Consider the following 16,317-nt stretch of genomic DNA (forward strand, 5'->3'; position numbering starts at 1 on the left):
TATTTTCTGACAGCAAATTTGCATTAGGGTCCATCTTACTTCTTTTGTGTTGTTATAATAAAATACCTGAGGTTAGAAAATTCATAAAGAGGCTTATTTAGTTCACAGATCTGAAGGCTGAACATCCAAGATCAGTTGGACCCATCAGGTGGGAGTCTCATTATGCTATTGCATGGCAGATGGCATCACCTGGAGGGAGTGCAGGTCTGAGCAGTGAGCAGCTCCTGTGGAAGAAACCAAACATGTAGTGTGGCCTCACTTTATAACACACAGGTGGAGTAACTTTTGCAGCTTTGAGAAACCTAATGGAAACCTTCTTTAAAAGGAGCAGTAATCCCTTCTGAGGGTGATCCCCCAAAGGACCTATTCACCTCTCAGTAGTCCCCACCTCTGAAAGTTTCCACCACCTCTCAATAGTGTCACAGGGGGACTATGTCCAGCACATAAGTCTTTGGGGGACGAATCATATCCATGGCATAATAGGGTTCCTCTAAACTGTAGTCTAGTATAAACCCTCATGATTTGAGCCTGGAGTAATATAAAATTGGGATCTAAGTAATTAAAGAATAAATTGGTAAAGATATTCAGTACATGTAGTGTTTTTTTTCTAATTTTCACTATTGTCCTCTGATTTCCCTATGTAGAGAAGCCAATATGATTGATATACTGCTGGAAGTGATTAAGTTGTGCCTATTAAAGACAGCATCTTTTTAGAATGTATTTGATACCTCTGTTGGATGACAAAATAGCATGATCTCTTTATCTACAATTTTCTATTACTCAACAGTGTTATCAAAGTAGTGTTATTTCTTTTATATACAATTTAAAAAATACAAGATCATTTTCGTAATTACTTTTAACGTTCAACACACAATCCACTTAATGCTTTTTATGTTTTCCTAATATATCTATTAAATACACTGATTATAAAAATGTAAAAAATGGCTGTATTTTATTTTTGTTAATAGTTGTAGTTAAATGTAACATTTTCCTCTTTCTTCTTATTCCCTGGAGGCGGCATCAGATTTTACAATCCATTTAAAAAGTTTTTAAAGTGATGTTTTTAATATATTTATTTATAGAAAAAAATGTTTTTAACTGGAATCAATTAGAATCGTGCTCCTCCTCCTCCATCCGCTCTTCAGATCCACTCAATTTCCTCTCCACAAGGGGCTCTCTTGTCCTCTGCCTTCTGCATGGGTTCAGAGAGGAAAGAGCATCTGGAGACAGGAGGAGAAGAGTGGGGTGAGATACACATGCCTCTATGTTCCACCTTTCCTCCTGCTCGTATCAGCATTTATTCCTGACTGATGCTTGTAATTTTTTTTCCTAGAAGGTGTTCATTTAGATCAAAAAGTTGCAACATTACATAATTTTTCTTAATAGAAATATGTATGAAATCCTTTTGGCATCTGGTATCTGGAAGGTGGGAGTTTCCATTAAACCAGTTGCTGTGAAGAGAAGCAAATAGAACTCTGTGGTTAGAGAGTTTTCCTCACATTTCACTTCTCTGCTTATGAACTTTTTTGCAAAGCTTTTTTTGCAAAATGATTTTGAAAATCATTTTACCTGATGCAAGTTCCTAACGAATATCTAAAAACAATGACAACATCAAACCAGAATTAGTGAGTGTGTGTGGTGCAGGTATTTTAAGTATTTATTTTTTGCCTGAAAAACATATTTCAAGAAGGAGTAGGGGTGATACTTAAAAACCCATAGGGAAAAAACAAATTAAAAACTTAGTTATTTTGAAAACAATATTGGTCAAACTTGACAAAAGAGTTCCACTAGTGGAATAGTGTTCCCTTTTACAATTCAAATTGTTCCTCATTCCAAGGCACATAGCCTAGTCACTTATCTCTGTAAATGTATCTGTTTTGTTATTATTTTTTTTTTTTACTAACTGAATAGACCAAGATATGCAGGTGGTTTCCCCTGGTTGGATGATCCAAAAACAACTGATTCCCTTCCTTCCTAATTTCTTTGTTAATTTGTCATTGGCTATTTTGTCTATTTTGTCATTTTGTAATGTCTGATCAATGAAAAGACACTCTGATTTTGTGCCCCCAAAACTTTTTTTTTGCCCAAAATCTGTGTTAGCCTAACTTATATTTTAATGATTAAGTGATTTTTCAGAGAGGATGTATGAACTATTATTCTACAGGGGGAAATGTGAGAATGGTGACTGTGAGTCACAATTTTCAATTTACTTCGTATGATCACCCTAAGGAAAAAATAATCTCTCTCTTTTCCAACTTTCTCGAATACTGAGTTTAGCATTAATGTTTAAGAACTGCTATTTACTGTTTGTTTGATTTTTGAGGAGTTCATACATTCTAAATGAAAGCCACAGGGGAAATTTTACCCCTTTAGTTGTCCTGATTTAAAACTTAATGAAATGGTTTTCATAAAATAAATACATAAATAAATGAGTTTTTTTTGCCATTTTCTAACTATATACAATTAACTGTATATATCCACACATAGACATATGACGGTATACGTACTTACATGTGTATATACATTGAATGATGACTTTGAGTATCTTCTGAATTAATTCAGAATATGTAAATGAATTAACTAGATAAATAAATTGAGACAGGAAAAATTTATTATCAAGTCAACTCTTTACTGGAAGTGAATACTTGCATATATTTGGGGACTTACTCTTTTATGATATTCCCAATCATCATTCTTTATAATTTTAGGAAGAGGAACTACCCTTCCAAAGAAAAATTCATTTGCTCTAGGAAAGGTCACCTATTTGTGCCGACATCAATAAGCCTAACATTCTGGATGGTGAATGTTTTGCTCTCCCTGTTGACAGGCTTGGGGAATATTACATATTATTAATATGGCTGACTAATTCCCAATTAGGAACTCATTAGCAGCTCCACAACTGTAGAGTGTGATGGATTTGCAGCCAATCTTGAAAAAGGTCACAATAAGTGACCTCTGGCCCAAGACTTCCCATCTGTCTATCACTTAATACCATTGTTTTGTTCTGGAAAATATAATCATTTTTGCTTCCCCTTGAGAAAGTGCAGGAGGCTCATTTCTCTTACAGGATTAGTATGTGTAATTAGATATTGATATTAATAAATGCATTCTTCAATTTAGATTTTTCTCATAGGAAATATCCATCTTCTATACCTCTTATTTAAATTATCGAACTTTTCTTTTATAGTTATGGATATGTTGAAAAAAGAGAAAGTTTATTGATTCCCATAGAAAATGTAAAATTGTATAACATAGTATATTCACTACTTTTATGGGAAAATTTTTATATTATCAGAAGGTTTGTTCTCAAAAAATTAATTATTGTCATTTTGAAAATCTAGATGGATAAATCCAGAATTTAGGGGCATATATGGAACACAATTCCAAAACAGAGTAAAAATCATTTAAATTTTAAATGAAATAATGCTTCACTTTAGTTTTAAACTATGTCAAACCCAGACAAATTTTAAAAAAATAGGATACAGTTTTCTCTTTCTTTCTGCCCTCTTTCTCTTTTGCTCTTTGGTCAGGGTTCTTATTTATAAAATACAAGGAGAGCATGAAGTTCAGTTGGGGGATGTTTTTGAAACATGTTACACAATGATGTCCTGAAACTTTCCCTTGCAGAGATATTTGTTCTAGCTGGGGAAAATAGACAAGAATTAAAAACAAAATGATAAGTTAATTTTTTGGCTTTTCAAGCTTTCTGTAAATAAGACGCAATAACCCCTATGCAAAATAATACAGGGAGTTGTTTCAAGAAATGGAAAGTTGTTTCCTATATAAAAATTACAAAAGGAATGAAAAATGTGAGGTCCACATTGGAGAGTCACCAAATCATTTGTTCTTCTGTTTTTATTTATTTATTTTATTTTGGTTTTCTTTCTTGGTTTTACCCCTTCCCATTAAGAACCTGGTCTTCAGGGCTGGTTCTTCCACATGTACCACAATAAGTTATAATATTTCCTTTTCTATTCATCCATCATTAAAGATGCATTTATTCCCTATTACATACTAAACTCTGATAAGACTGAGCATGGAGAAATTAAAGGCAAATATTATAACTGTCCTATGGAGTTAGTCTGGCAAGGATGATAGACATTCAATGTGAAGTAATAATGGGTGATGCAGACTGAAATGGGAAAGAAGAGAGTTTTATGTGGGAATGTCAGGAAGAACATAAACCAAGTCTGCAGGGCTCAGAAAAGCAGTCATCATTGAAGCAATATTTAAGCTGAGACCTAATATACTGTCTTTAGACTTTTTACAGATTAACTTTATACACATGGCTGAAGAAAACAGCTTGTGCAGTCCTCCAGTCTATGAGAAGTCAAAGGACATGTTAATCTTCAGCAGACTGCAAACCTTTGCATTTCATAGCTTATTTGCAAAACTTTTCTTTTTTTTTCTCAGTTCAATTCTGTATCCATCTATTTTTCATATCCTGGTAAACAAGTAGTAGTTTTTTTTTTTAAGTGAGAAAACAAGTAGTAGTTTTTTTTAAGTGAGAAATAATAGAGACATAGAGTGTATCACATAAAATGAAAAGGTAGAAGTTAAATTAGTCATATTTGTGTCAAAATTCTAATTGTAAATGGAAATATATAGGAAATAATTTTATGAAATATATTACTGTATGTTTTCATGGTAGCTGAAGTTCAAAGAAATGAAAAAAAAAAGTTAGTCTTGAACTTCCCAGTGATTGAAATGCATCACATTGTAAGCAAATGAACAGCTGTTACTAGAATAGTTACACAAAAGGTGGAGTCACTTAGAGATCAGATAAAATTTAAAAGAGCTGAGAAACTTTCAGAATGCTGAGATTTTCTTCTAGGTGGCTGTGAGCCACTAACACAAATAGATAGGATATGAGTGCAGACCACCATGAGTAGTAAGTGTAAAATCAGGCAAAATGTCTGAACAAAAGAAATCACAATAAAGCACCAGAAATCAACTAAATAGTGTGGGAAAATATTGAGTAAAGGAAATGAGGTATATTTGAATAAAGTCTGTCTAGCACCATACTATTTAAATGTTGATGCTTGTATTATAAAATATGGTTCCTACATTGTTTAACCTGTGTTCATCTTATCTCCATAAAAGTGACAAAGTTCATGGAAGACAAGGTCCACCCCTCATAATCATTTAGCAGCTCCACACTTATTGGAACCATGATGATCTGAGAGCAGTCATTCCAAAAATACTCTTTCACGCATCCAGTGGAATACAGTTATTAAGATGCTGCAATCATTGCCCTGAATTGACTGACATTTTATGTCTCCAACTTGAGATGATGTAGACACTGACTCTGATCAGCAGTCACAAGAGACGTGCAGCCAGTGCAGATGCTGGCAGCATTTAAATTAAATGAATCATTCTGGAGCGATGGCCAAAATTACCCACCCATCCTTCTGAGCTTATTTTAAATGTCATTTTCTCTAGGATGCTTTCTTAGACCAGGTCATATTTTACCATTCTTTTATCACACTATGTGTGTGTGTGTGTGTGTGTGTGTGTATAGTTTAGTTTAATTAAATTATTCATGAATAATTTGTGAAAACTCCCTTTCCCAAACAAATAAATAAATAAGAATTGCAAGTACAAGGAATAAATCAAATTGACCACTCTCTTTTTTAAGTGCCCTGTCATAACACTGTATTTTGTTTATAGCAGGAACTCAATAAATATTTGTGAAATAACTTAAAGGAACAGTAAGTGGAGCTTAGAGTTTAGGAAGCTGGTTTACTGTTGCAACAATGCCATTAGCTAGTGATGGGACCTTTTACTAGCTAGGCAAACACTTTGACCCTCATTCTCTCTCATGGACATCATCAAGTTTGAAGTGATGCTCAAATGAGGTAGTGCTAATTAGAACTCTCATTACTCATCTACAAACTAGTTTGAGAAGGTTAGGTAAGATTTATTAACCTCATTTTTTAAATCTGTAAAACAAAAATGTTGAAAAATTGGCAGTGTATTTTAGGGCACTATGTCAGGGAAATAGGGAAGCAGTAAGTAGAATTCATAATTCACAGCGTGTTATGGTTTGGATATGAGGTGTCTCCCAAAATCTCACATGTGAGACAATGCAAGAAGGATCAGTGAAGACATGATTGAGTTGTGAAAGTTTTAACCTAGTCAGGGAATGAATCCCTGATGGGATTAACTGAGTAGTCACTGGAGGTGGATAGGCTATGGTTAGAGGAAGTGGTCAATCAGGGGACTGGCCATGGGGTATATATTTTATATCTGGAGAGTGGAGTCTCTCTCTGCTTCCTGATGATGTGAGCTGCTTCCCTCTCCCTTCCTTCCTTCCACACTCTTTTGCCATGATTTCCTGCCTTATCTGGAGCCCTGAAAAGTGGAGCTGGCCCTCTCTGGACTAAGACCTCTGAAACTGTGAGCCCTCAAATAAACTTTTCCTCCTCTACAATTGTGTTGGTTGGGTTCTTTAGTCACAGCAGCAAAAAAAAAAAAAAAAAAAAAAAAAAGCTAACTAAAACACAGCTACAGCCATGGTGTTGAAATTTGACAACTGGCTTCATCGCTTGCTGGCATTTGATCTGGGCAAGTTAAGATCTTCAGGCCTCAGTTTCCTCATCTATGAGATGTTGGCAGCATTAAAGAAATTAAAGCCCATCAAGTGCTTTGAACACTTCTGAATATTAAGTGTTTAAATGTAATATAATCAAATACTGTATTAGAAATCTCACATAGGACTTATTATGGTGTAGGTCTTTTGAAGAAGAGATTTTGGCAGACAAATGAGTTTGAAATCTACTTTAATTATTCAGACAATATATGATGATGAAGTAAATCAGAAAAGTGGCAAAAGATGTGGAGAGGAATGAAGGCAGTTAGATTTCCAGTGTGGATACTCAACGAAGGATGATAAGTTACTACATACAAGGGATGATATGATATACTGGTTTTCCCTTGATCAGTTGGATGGATGTTGGTGCCACTCACTGAGATTAAAAAACAGCAGGAATGGATGATTATGTCTTGGATCTCTTCAGTTATAGCTACCTGTGGGACATCCAGAGAGATCTATCCAGGAGCAAGTTTAATAAATGGGTCTGTATTCCAAGCAACAGAGCTGGAATGAAGAATGAGTGATAAATGAAAGATAAGAGAGGAAAACAGTGGGAGGAAGTTTGAGGTTGTGAGTGGGAAATAGGTAAAATGGAAAGTTCTCCAGTAGTTCATGTGCAGATGAGACAGACAGTGTGAGGAATAAATTGGAAATAGAAGGGCAATCAGGATTTGTTAGAAAAAAATAGGAAATGGAATTCAAAGCATAGATGTAGGCCAAAGTAATGACACCTCTTTCATTAGCAGAAAGAAAGTTTGAGGAAAAGTTCATGGTATTGGACAGTTAAGGTAATGTGAAGTTTTTTTCCTTTCTGATAGAGTATTAATTTTCTGTTGCCATGTAACAAATTGCAAAAATCATAGTAGCTTAAAACAACATCTATTTATTATCTCACAATTCTGTAGATCAGATAGGTGCATGGGCCCAACTGAATTTTCTGCTCAGGGTCTCACAAGACAAGGACTGAGGGGTTCAATAGGCTAATTTCTTACTAGAGACAGAATCTGTTTCCAAACACATTCAGGCTGTTGAATGATTCCAATTACCTGTCATAGTAGGTCTCATATTCCCATGTTTTTGCAGGCTGTAAACTAAGGTTTCTCTGTGCTCCTCGATATTTCATTCATTCCTTTACTCGTATTCCTTCAATCATCAAGCCAGCAGTCGCATGTCAAATCCCCAACCACTTCATGTCTCTCTACCTGTCTCTTTCCCCACACCGCCCACACTTCTGCCTCTGCTTTTAAGGTTCCTGTGATTACATTTAGTCTGCTCAGATAATCCAGGATTATCTCTCTGATTGAAGGTTAACTGATGGGCAGCCTTAATTACAACTGCAGAGTCTCTTTACCATGGAAGGTAACATACTGGCCAGTGTTATAGCACATGAAGTTTAGAGTCTCACACAATAGGAAATGAAATGTTCCTGGGGGTTGATGACATTCCACCTACCCTAAATCATGGCGTCTTTTCCCTTCTGGATGAAGAGAAGAATGATCAGCACCTTTTAATAGGGAAGGCAGAATGGCTAAAATTATGGAAGGTTACAGCTACAGAGATAAACTTATTTTTTACAAGTAACATACAAAAATATTTTTCTGTTTAAAAATTCATTTTATTAAAAATATCCATTTGTTTAAGCAGGAGGAATTCTTTTCAGTCTCTTACCCACAAGTCCCAATATCAACCACCTTTTTCTCCTAATCACACCATTAATCATTATCAATTTGATTTGTGATGCAAATATATTCAGAAATATGGTGTATTTGTTTTTATATAAATGATATAAGCAGGAATATATCACTTCTGAATTTGCCTTTTAGTTTTTCTTAATATTTGCACAATACCGTTTCATATTGACATATAATCAATCTCAAGTTTTATATTACTGTATATGAATGTCAGTTTAAATATAATGTAAATATGAGCTAAATTAAAATTAACTGTTGTTCCCATTAACAACTAGACATTTCTATTTTTTTGTTTTTAAAGCAAATAAGTCATTAGCCTTCTTATATTTATGTTTCTTAATGTGTATATGCAAATATAAGCTCAAGATATATACTTACAAGAATTTTTAAATGAAATGGTATACACATTTAATACTATTCCCCAGTTGCCTTCAAAATAGTAATACTAAGTCACATTGTTATTAAGAGAATAAAATTATTAATTTCCCCTAAATTTCTGTTAGTTTTATATTGTGATATCTACCAGTTTGATGAGTTAAAAACTATTTTATTTTTATTGAAATATTTTTGTGTATTAAAAATGTGAATATGTGAATTTTTAAATTATTTGATTTTTTCCTGTGAATTATTTATTCCTCAAGAATTTATGAGAGATTGTTTTAATAGTTTTGATTTCAGTATTTTCTGCTCTATAGTTTATATGTAGCATCTATGTGTGTATCTTTATAAATTTTCTTTTAATTTAATATAATTTTTCTCTTGGTTTTCATTTTTTAGGGCTTATTTAATAAGACCTTGTCTAATACAAAATATAACTAGATTATATTTAATTTTCTTGCTGCTACTTTCTATGTACATATATGTAAAATATGACATATAGTTAATGATACATATAATTTGTGCTTTATTTTTTTGGAGATTTCTTGAGTTATAGGCAACAAAGATCTATATCAATTTATATATATATATATATATATATATATATATATATATTCAAATATTTTAATACAATTTTTATTCCACTTTCTTATGCTCATTTGAAATGCCCCATTAATTTATTCTCTGTTTTTTAAAAACAGTTTAGATTCTGACATATTTTGATATTGCATTGATATACCTGCTACTGCAATGTGGCCATATTTTAGTTGATATGACTTTAAAATATTTTGTTACCTGGTAGAAAATAATACATTTTTGTAGCTCTTTTCAAAATTTCTTCACTTTTTTTTAAAACCACTATTTTCTTTTTAATTATGAAACCACATTATTGCATTCCTTTACACATCTTAATTTAGCCTTTATTGAGATTACATTAAATTTATTTATACCTGACTTAATATACCTGATTTAAGTATAATATTAAGACTTTTTTCCATCAAGGACCAAAATACATTACCTCTATTACACCAGACTTCCATTATGTACTTCACAGAGTTAATAATTAACTCTAATAAAATCATGCACCCTTTTGTTTCTCTTAGTCTCTCCTTCCTCCTCCCCTTCCTCCTTTTCCTTCTCCTCCTCTTTTTATGTCTTTCCCTCTCTTTTCTTCTCCTCCCCTCTCCTCCCCTCCTCTCCTCTCTCCCTCAATCTGCAGCTTTAATGGTTTCTGGGACTTTTGTGACACAGTCAAATTTGCCATAAGTTTTCCTGAATTCTGTACTTAATTATATAAATTACTTGGGGGTAAAGTGTAGGACAAGACACCATGAGTGATTCTTGCCCATCTTCAGTAAATGTGTCACAAAGTAGATTTTTTGAATTTGTTTATTGACTCTGTTCAATAGCCACCATACATGGCACTGGGTCTATGACCCCCTCCCTTCCTGCTCAGCATTGCTCTCTGAGGACAGACACTCCTATTCCCAGCAACTGGCACATAGGTGGTCAGATGGCTCTGCTAAAGCCATAAGCAAATGCTGCCCTTGAACTAAAGGTGATGATGGTTTTGGGAGACAGGAAGTGTCATTCCATGTATTGTTTTCTTAAGCATCCGCCCTATCTGGCCCTGGACTCCTGTTTTTGGGTGGCATCCCCAGTATTTCCGGCTTTCTTCTTTGAATTAATTTTGTGAATGCATTTGTCCTTTTTGCATCTCTAAACTATTGCTTATAATCTCTAGTCCAGCAGAGGTTCTCTCCTGTTATTATCTTCAGTGATTTGGGTTTATGTGCTCACTTACATATTTTACGCCATTTTTCTGAATTTGTGGTATGTGGGAGAGATTGTGGGTCTTAGTCAACATCTTGAAAAGGGAGTTGGAATCATTTTGTAGCAGCGTAAAATGAGCAGTATCCCAATGATTCAGGCAATTAAATGACAAAGAAACGTCTAAATATTTGTATTAACTTAGAAATATTTTCACTTTATTATCTATAACATGATGTAGAAATATAGTCTTATTACCTGTCAAGCATGTTAAATTATGCTTAATATTCTCACTTTCTAATTAAGTTTTTCTTAAATGGTATTCAAAATCCATTAAACTATTTAAGCCCTTCCAACTTGCAAATAGGGATCAGTACTTTCTATGTGTTAAAACTATTCATAGAATGAGTTTGAACTGTGATGTTAAGCAATGATAAGTGGGAAAATGCATTAAAAACTGGTTGAAAGTAAAGCAACATTTTATTTAGAGGTTGAATTGCCATAAGTTATTGTAATAAACTTTAATTTTAGAATTTCAATTTATTTGAAAGTTAGAAAATTACATAATTATTTTAAATCACAGAGGTACTTTTGAATCCTCATCTTTACTTTCTTGCTATGTTTGTATCACAAGTAATAATTTTTCATGTTTTCTCTATACTATGAAGATTAAAACTTTTCCATTCTTTTTCTAAAAGTGTGAGAGACACTTCTATTGGTAAGAACTAAAGAACAAATGAAAATCCACCTGGTCATATGAAAACTATTTTTAATAATTTCTATTACATTTGTTGAGAGTACCAGATTAAAAATTTTAAATATGTTATGTTTTTCATTGAGATTCTGGCCGGGACTTGTTGATTTTTCTATTCCTCCCCTTTGTTTATTATGATGTCATAGGACAAAGATATGAGATGGTTTAAAAACACACAAAAAAATGATAATATATCCAGGAAAAAATATTTAATTAAGAACTTATTTTATCCTTAGATGTACTAGTATTTTTCTAATGTTTGAAGTATGAATGAAAATTGGCAATCAATATGTACATTTGATTACATGTCTTTAAAAATATTGTATTAAATCCGTTATATATCTTATAGTTGATGCCATCTTGGAATTGAGATTTTAAAAATCAGTCAAGTCAGAGAATCAAGTTTTTGAGAACATATTTGCAAATTACTAAAATTCCTTTAATCTTCCCAAATCCAGGGTAAAGGAGAAGTAATCATTGGATATTTATCATTATTAAACATATGGCTTTAAACTCATTGAGTAAAGATTTTTCTCATTCTGAATTTAAAATAGCATTCCTCCTTGAGATTTTATTTAATGGAAGCAGTTATGAGGAAGGCCATATTTCAACATTTCTATAACAGGTGCAATACTGAGTGGCTTATTCATTGATGAGTTTTTCCACTAATTTCCATGGGCTATCATGGGAGTCCAGCCCAGAGGTTAAGAGCTTATGTTTGAAGTGTAACTTTGTCACTTTTATCTCTCTGACTTTGAACAGGTTTTTAACCTCCTTGTGTTTTGGTCCTCATTTAGAAAATTGGGACATGAAGTCCATAGCTCATATAGATGTCATGAAGATTTAGTGAATTATAATATATTAAAATCACTTAGAACAATGCATGACACATTGAAAACTCAAGTCAGTCCTTGTTAAATAACTCAGCTGTGGTAATTTGAAGAATTGGAATGATATTGTGAGATGATTGGTACACAGAATTACTTCAGTTTCCATCTGCAAATACAGGTATAAAGAAAAAAAAATGATATAAAGGTTGTCCATAGGATTACTAGAAGACAAAGCTTGAGAACAAGCTTTGATGGTTTACACTGAAGGTTAGAAATCTTGAAGAAACTGACTGGATAGAGACAAATATTAAAACATACCCAAAGAGCTATTATAAAACTTTCTCAAATATGTGTGAGTCAGTAAGAAAGTTAGGAAGGATAATGCAGTATTTGGATGCTAAAATTTAAAGGAGGAAAATAACATTATTTTTTTCAGTATAATTATACATTTGTCATATTCATTATCAGCTGAAATATTGTTATGTAATTATACGTGAGGCTGGTTTCATTTTTCATCATTAAAATGTAGCTTGTGTTGGAGACGACACTACATCCATTTTGTTCAGCCATGTTTGTTTAGTTCTAGCCTAGCATGTTGCACAGAGAGGGTATTTAATATTTTAGAAAGATCAGATGAGACAGAAGAAAGATTGCACATGAGAATACCTAAGATTTAATTTTAAATTGTTCCCACTAATAAGGTGAAATAGAATTCTTTTTCCTAGAAGGATTCCATAATCACCAATAACACTCACATGGTCTTTGGTATTGTTTGGAGAGTACAGGAGTTTGGAGGTATTGACTCAGAAAGGGAAAGGAGACAACACGTGAAGATGAATAGCAAGAATTAGCAAGAGCTTAGAGTAGGTGGTGGTTTAAATACCAAGTCCTCAGTATCCACAGAAAATGTACAAGTTTGGAGTTCTAATACATTACTAAGAAGTTTTAGGCAATGTGATTCCCATGTAGAAGGCAAGGTGAACCCAGTTTTCATCTATATGTAAACAGTGCACTTCATAATAATATTAAAAGGATTTAATGGTATGTGATCATTTTTTTAAAGTGTGATAGGATAAAATGCTGCCCTATCTAGATTCAATAAAATTATCACATCTGGGTCTTCTAATCCTTGGACTATTGGGAGCAAGCAAGATACTTTCATTTCCAATGAGAAACTGGAAGAAGGAAATGAATTAAATCAATGTGATGTGATTCATCAAGAACAGTCCTTTTTGCTCTATTGTAGGACTAAGACAAACTGCTCAAGGATCTCCTCCAGGGCTTAGAGTACATTTAATTTCCCATGCTCCCAACTAGAGTAGGTGCAAAATGCACACGGAACAACTGGTCAACCATGTCATCAAAATGAATATTCAAATCTTATAAAATGTGAGAAGCCACCAGTCCAGGACAACAGGCTAGATAGAAAGGATATGTATAAATTGTAATTGTAGCTGTCTGCAGAAGGTAAGATGATGAATAGGTAAAGTAGCCAAGTACACACATATTGGGGCAGGAGATTCTGAAAAGAATCAGTAAGTTCTACAAGATTTTGAGAAACTGGTGCCTCAGCAGTACAGACTTCGCCATCTTTACTATGTCAGGTCAAGAAAGACAGAGATTCCACAGGAGAATGAATTCTGCCTGTCCTTGAATACTGAATAAGTTACTGAAGAACATAGAGGAGTGAAAAGTTGTAACATAACCCAAGTTATGTGAAGTCTGACACATCTTTGACTTTGTAGTCAAAACCAATTTCTAATACTGTACTGCCATTCATAAGATAAGAATATACAACCTTGAAGACTTAATACAAATAATCAGTTACTAGTCATGGAAAAATAAACATTTGGTTGTATATATTTTAGAAATTTATAACATGTTTTTACATGTATTTGAAAAAAAAAGGTAGGAAGTTTGTTTTCTGATAAAATTATAAGCAAACTTCAGCTAGATACATAAATTTTTATTTAGGTGTATGTAGTTGGTCTTCCAAGAATAACTGAAAAAAAATCAATGAAACTTTTTTTTGTTCTTTGTGGTGTTTTTTAAAGGTGTTTTTGCTTTGATTTGATTTCTTCTGACATTTGGTGCTATTTGAATTATTGTAATAATAGATCCACATCTAGTGATATAAGCTTCCGAGTGATTCAGAAAGCCAAACAATGCCATATTAACTAAATCACAAATTTTGTTTGTAGCTTTTGTCTCCTCTTCTTCACATTAACCAGATGACTTTCTTCCCTCTAGAACTGTAAATCAGAGAATCTGGGGCTATCCATGGAAGCATTAAGAATACCTTGGTTGTTCTGAGCAGTAACTCAGTTCTGTAAAATTGTATCCACTGGGATCTGTGGGGTGCTTGAGACAGCTTTATTTCTTGAATTTATTACATTGCTTCACGGCTTCTCTTAAAGATTTCATAAACTCACTATGAAAAGTGGTCACTTAAAATCAGACTCCAAACATAGCAGAGGTAATCAGGCTTGTCTTTTCCTGTGCCCTACATGAATAGCAAGCGCATTAACTAATGATAAAGGCACTTGTTGACCAGGGAGAGACCAATCCCAGGTAGTTCTCTTTTGCCTTAAGATCATGCCTGGGGGACTTTTCTGGATCATTTAGCAAGCCAACTCTGTCACAACTGAGCTTAATTTTTATAGAAGGGTACTTTTGTATTTCAAAAGGAATTCATGGGGCATTTTCAGACTCTCTACTTTTTGACCTATTTGCAGGTTGCTCAAGTAAAATTTACATGGTTTTATTACAAAAGTAGTAGATGTGCTTTTATAAGAGCAAAAAGAGGCTTAAATTTTCAATTCTTTTATTATTTTACTGACTTGTTTCTTTTTTTAATATTTACTTTTTAGTTGTAGTTGGACACAATATCTTCATTCTATTTATTTACTTCTATGTGGTGCTGAGGCTTGAACCCAGGGCCTCAGACGTGCTAGATGAGCACTCTACTGCTGAGCCACAACCCAAGCCCCCTGATCTGTTTCTTCAGAGTCAAGATGCCTTATTATTTGTATTGTTTTATCAATTTCCTTTGTTTAATATCATAGAATGAGCTGGATTCAAAAGTAAAGATAAACATAAGGGGTGTGTGTGTGTGTGTATATATATATATATTTCACTATTTAAGAAATTAATATGGTTTGCTATAATTGTAATTAATAAGAAAAATAAACATTTGGTGCAGTATAAATTAAAAATTCAATTTTATTTCAGTGGATTGTAACATACCAATATGCTAAAATAAGATATTCTTTAAACATCTACTTGACAGATTTCATACAGCAAATGTTGTTAATAGTAGGAAATCTGGTACAGGATATGGTCATCAGTCCAAAATATTTTACTGAGGTACTCCAAGCACCACACAATAACTTAAATTTTCAAAGGAAAATTGGAAAATCTGATATCTTTTGAATACTGCATAAACTACTAGCTTGAGATAATTTCCCCCTTCAACAATAAACCAGGTTATATTACTTTAATGGCAGTTGTTAAATTGTTAAATGGTTAGCTGAAAATTTTTAATTCTGAATTGTTATATATGACAGCAGAATGTATTACAAAACATAGTACACATATAGAGCACAATTTTTCATATCTCTGGTTGTACACAATGTAGAGTCACACCATTTGTGTCTTCATGTATGTACTTAGGGTAATGATGTCCATCTCATTCCACTGCCACTCCTACCACCATCCCCCCTTCATTCTCCTCCTTTCCCTTTGCTCTATCTAGAATTCATCTATTCCTCCCATGCTCCTCACCCCAACCCCATTATGAATCCACATTCTTATAACAGAGAAAACATTCCACATTTGTTTTTTTGGGATTGGCCAACTTCACTTAGCATTATATTCTCCAATTCCATCAATTTACCTGCAAATGTCATGATTTTATTCTTTTTTTAATGCTAAATAGTATTCCATTGTGTATATATACCAAATTTTCTTTGTATATTCATCAATTGGCATCTAGGTTGGTTCCACAGTTTAGTTATTGTGAGTTGTGCTGCTATAAACATTGATGTGGCTGTGTCCCTAGAGTATGTTATTCTTTAAATCCTTTGGGTATAGATGAGGAGTGGGATAGACACTGTGCCTATTAGAAGAAAAAGTAGACCCAAATCTCCATCATGTTGGATTATACCCTGATGTCCTTAACAGGACTCATAAAGCACAAGAAATAAAATCAAGAACCAATAAATGTGATGGATTCAAACTAAAAATCTTCTCAGCAAAAGAAACAGGTGAATAGAGAGCCTACAGAATGGGAGCAAATTT

The sequence above is a fragment of the Marmota monax genome, unplaced genomic scaffold (genome assembly GCF_021218885.2).
Source record: "Marmota monax isolate L192 unplaced genomic scaffold, Marmota_monax_Labrador192_F-V1.1 WCK01_AAM20220418_F8-fsc00024, whole genome shotgun sequence".
NCBI classification, from domain to species: Eukaryota; Metazoa; Chordata; class Mammalia; order Rodentia; family Sciuridae; genus Marmota; species Marmota monax.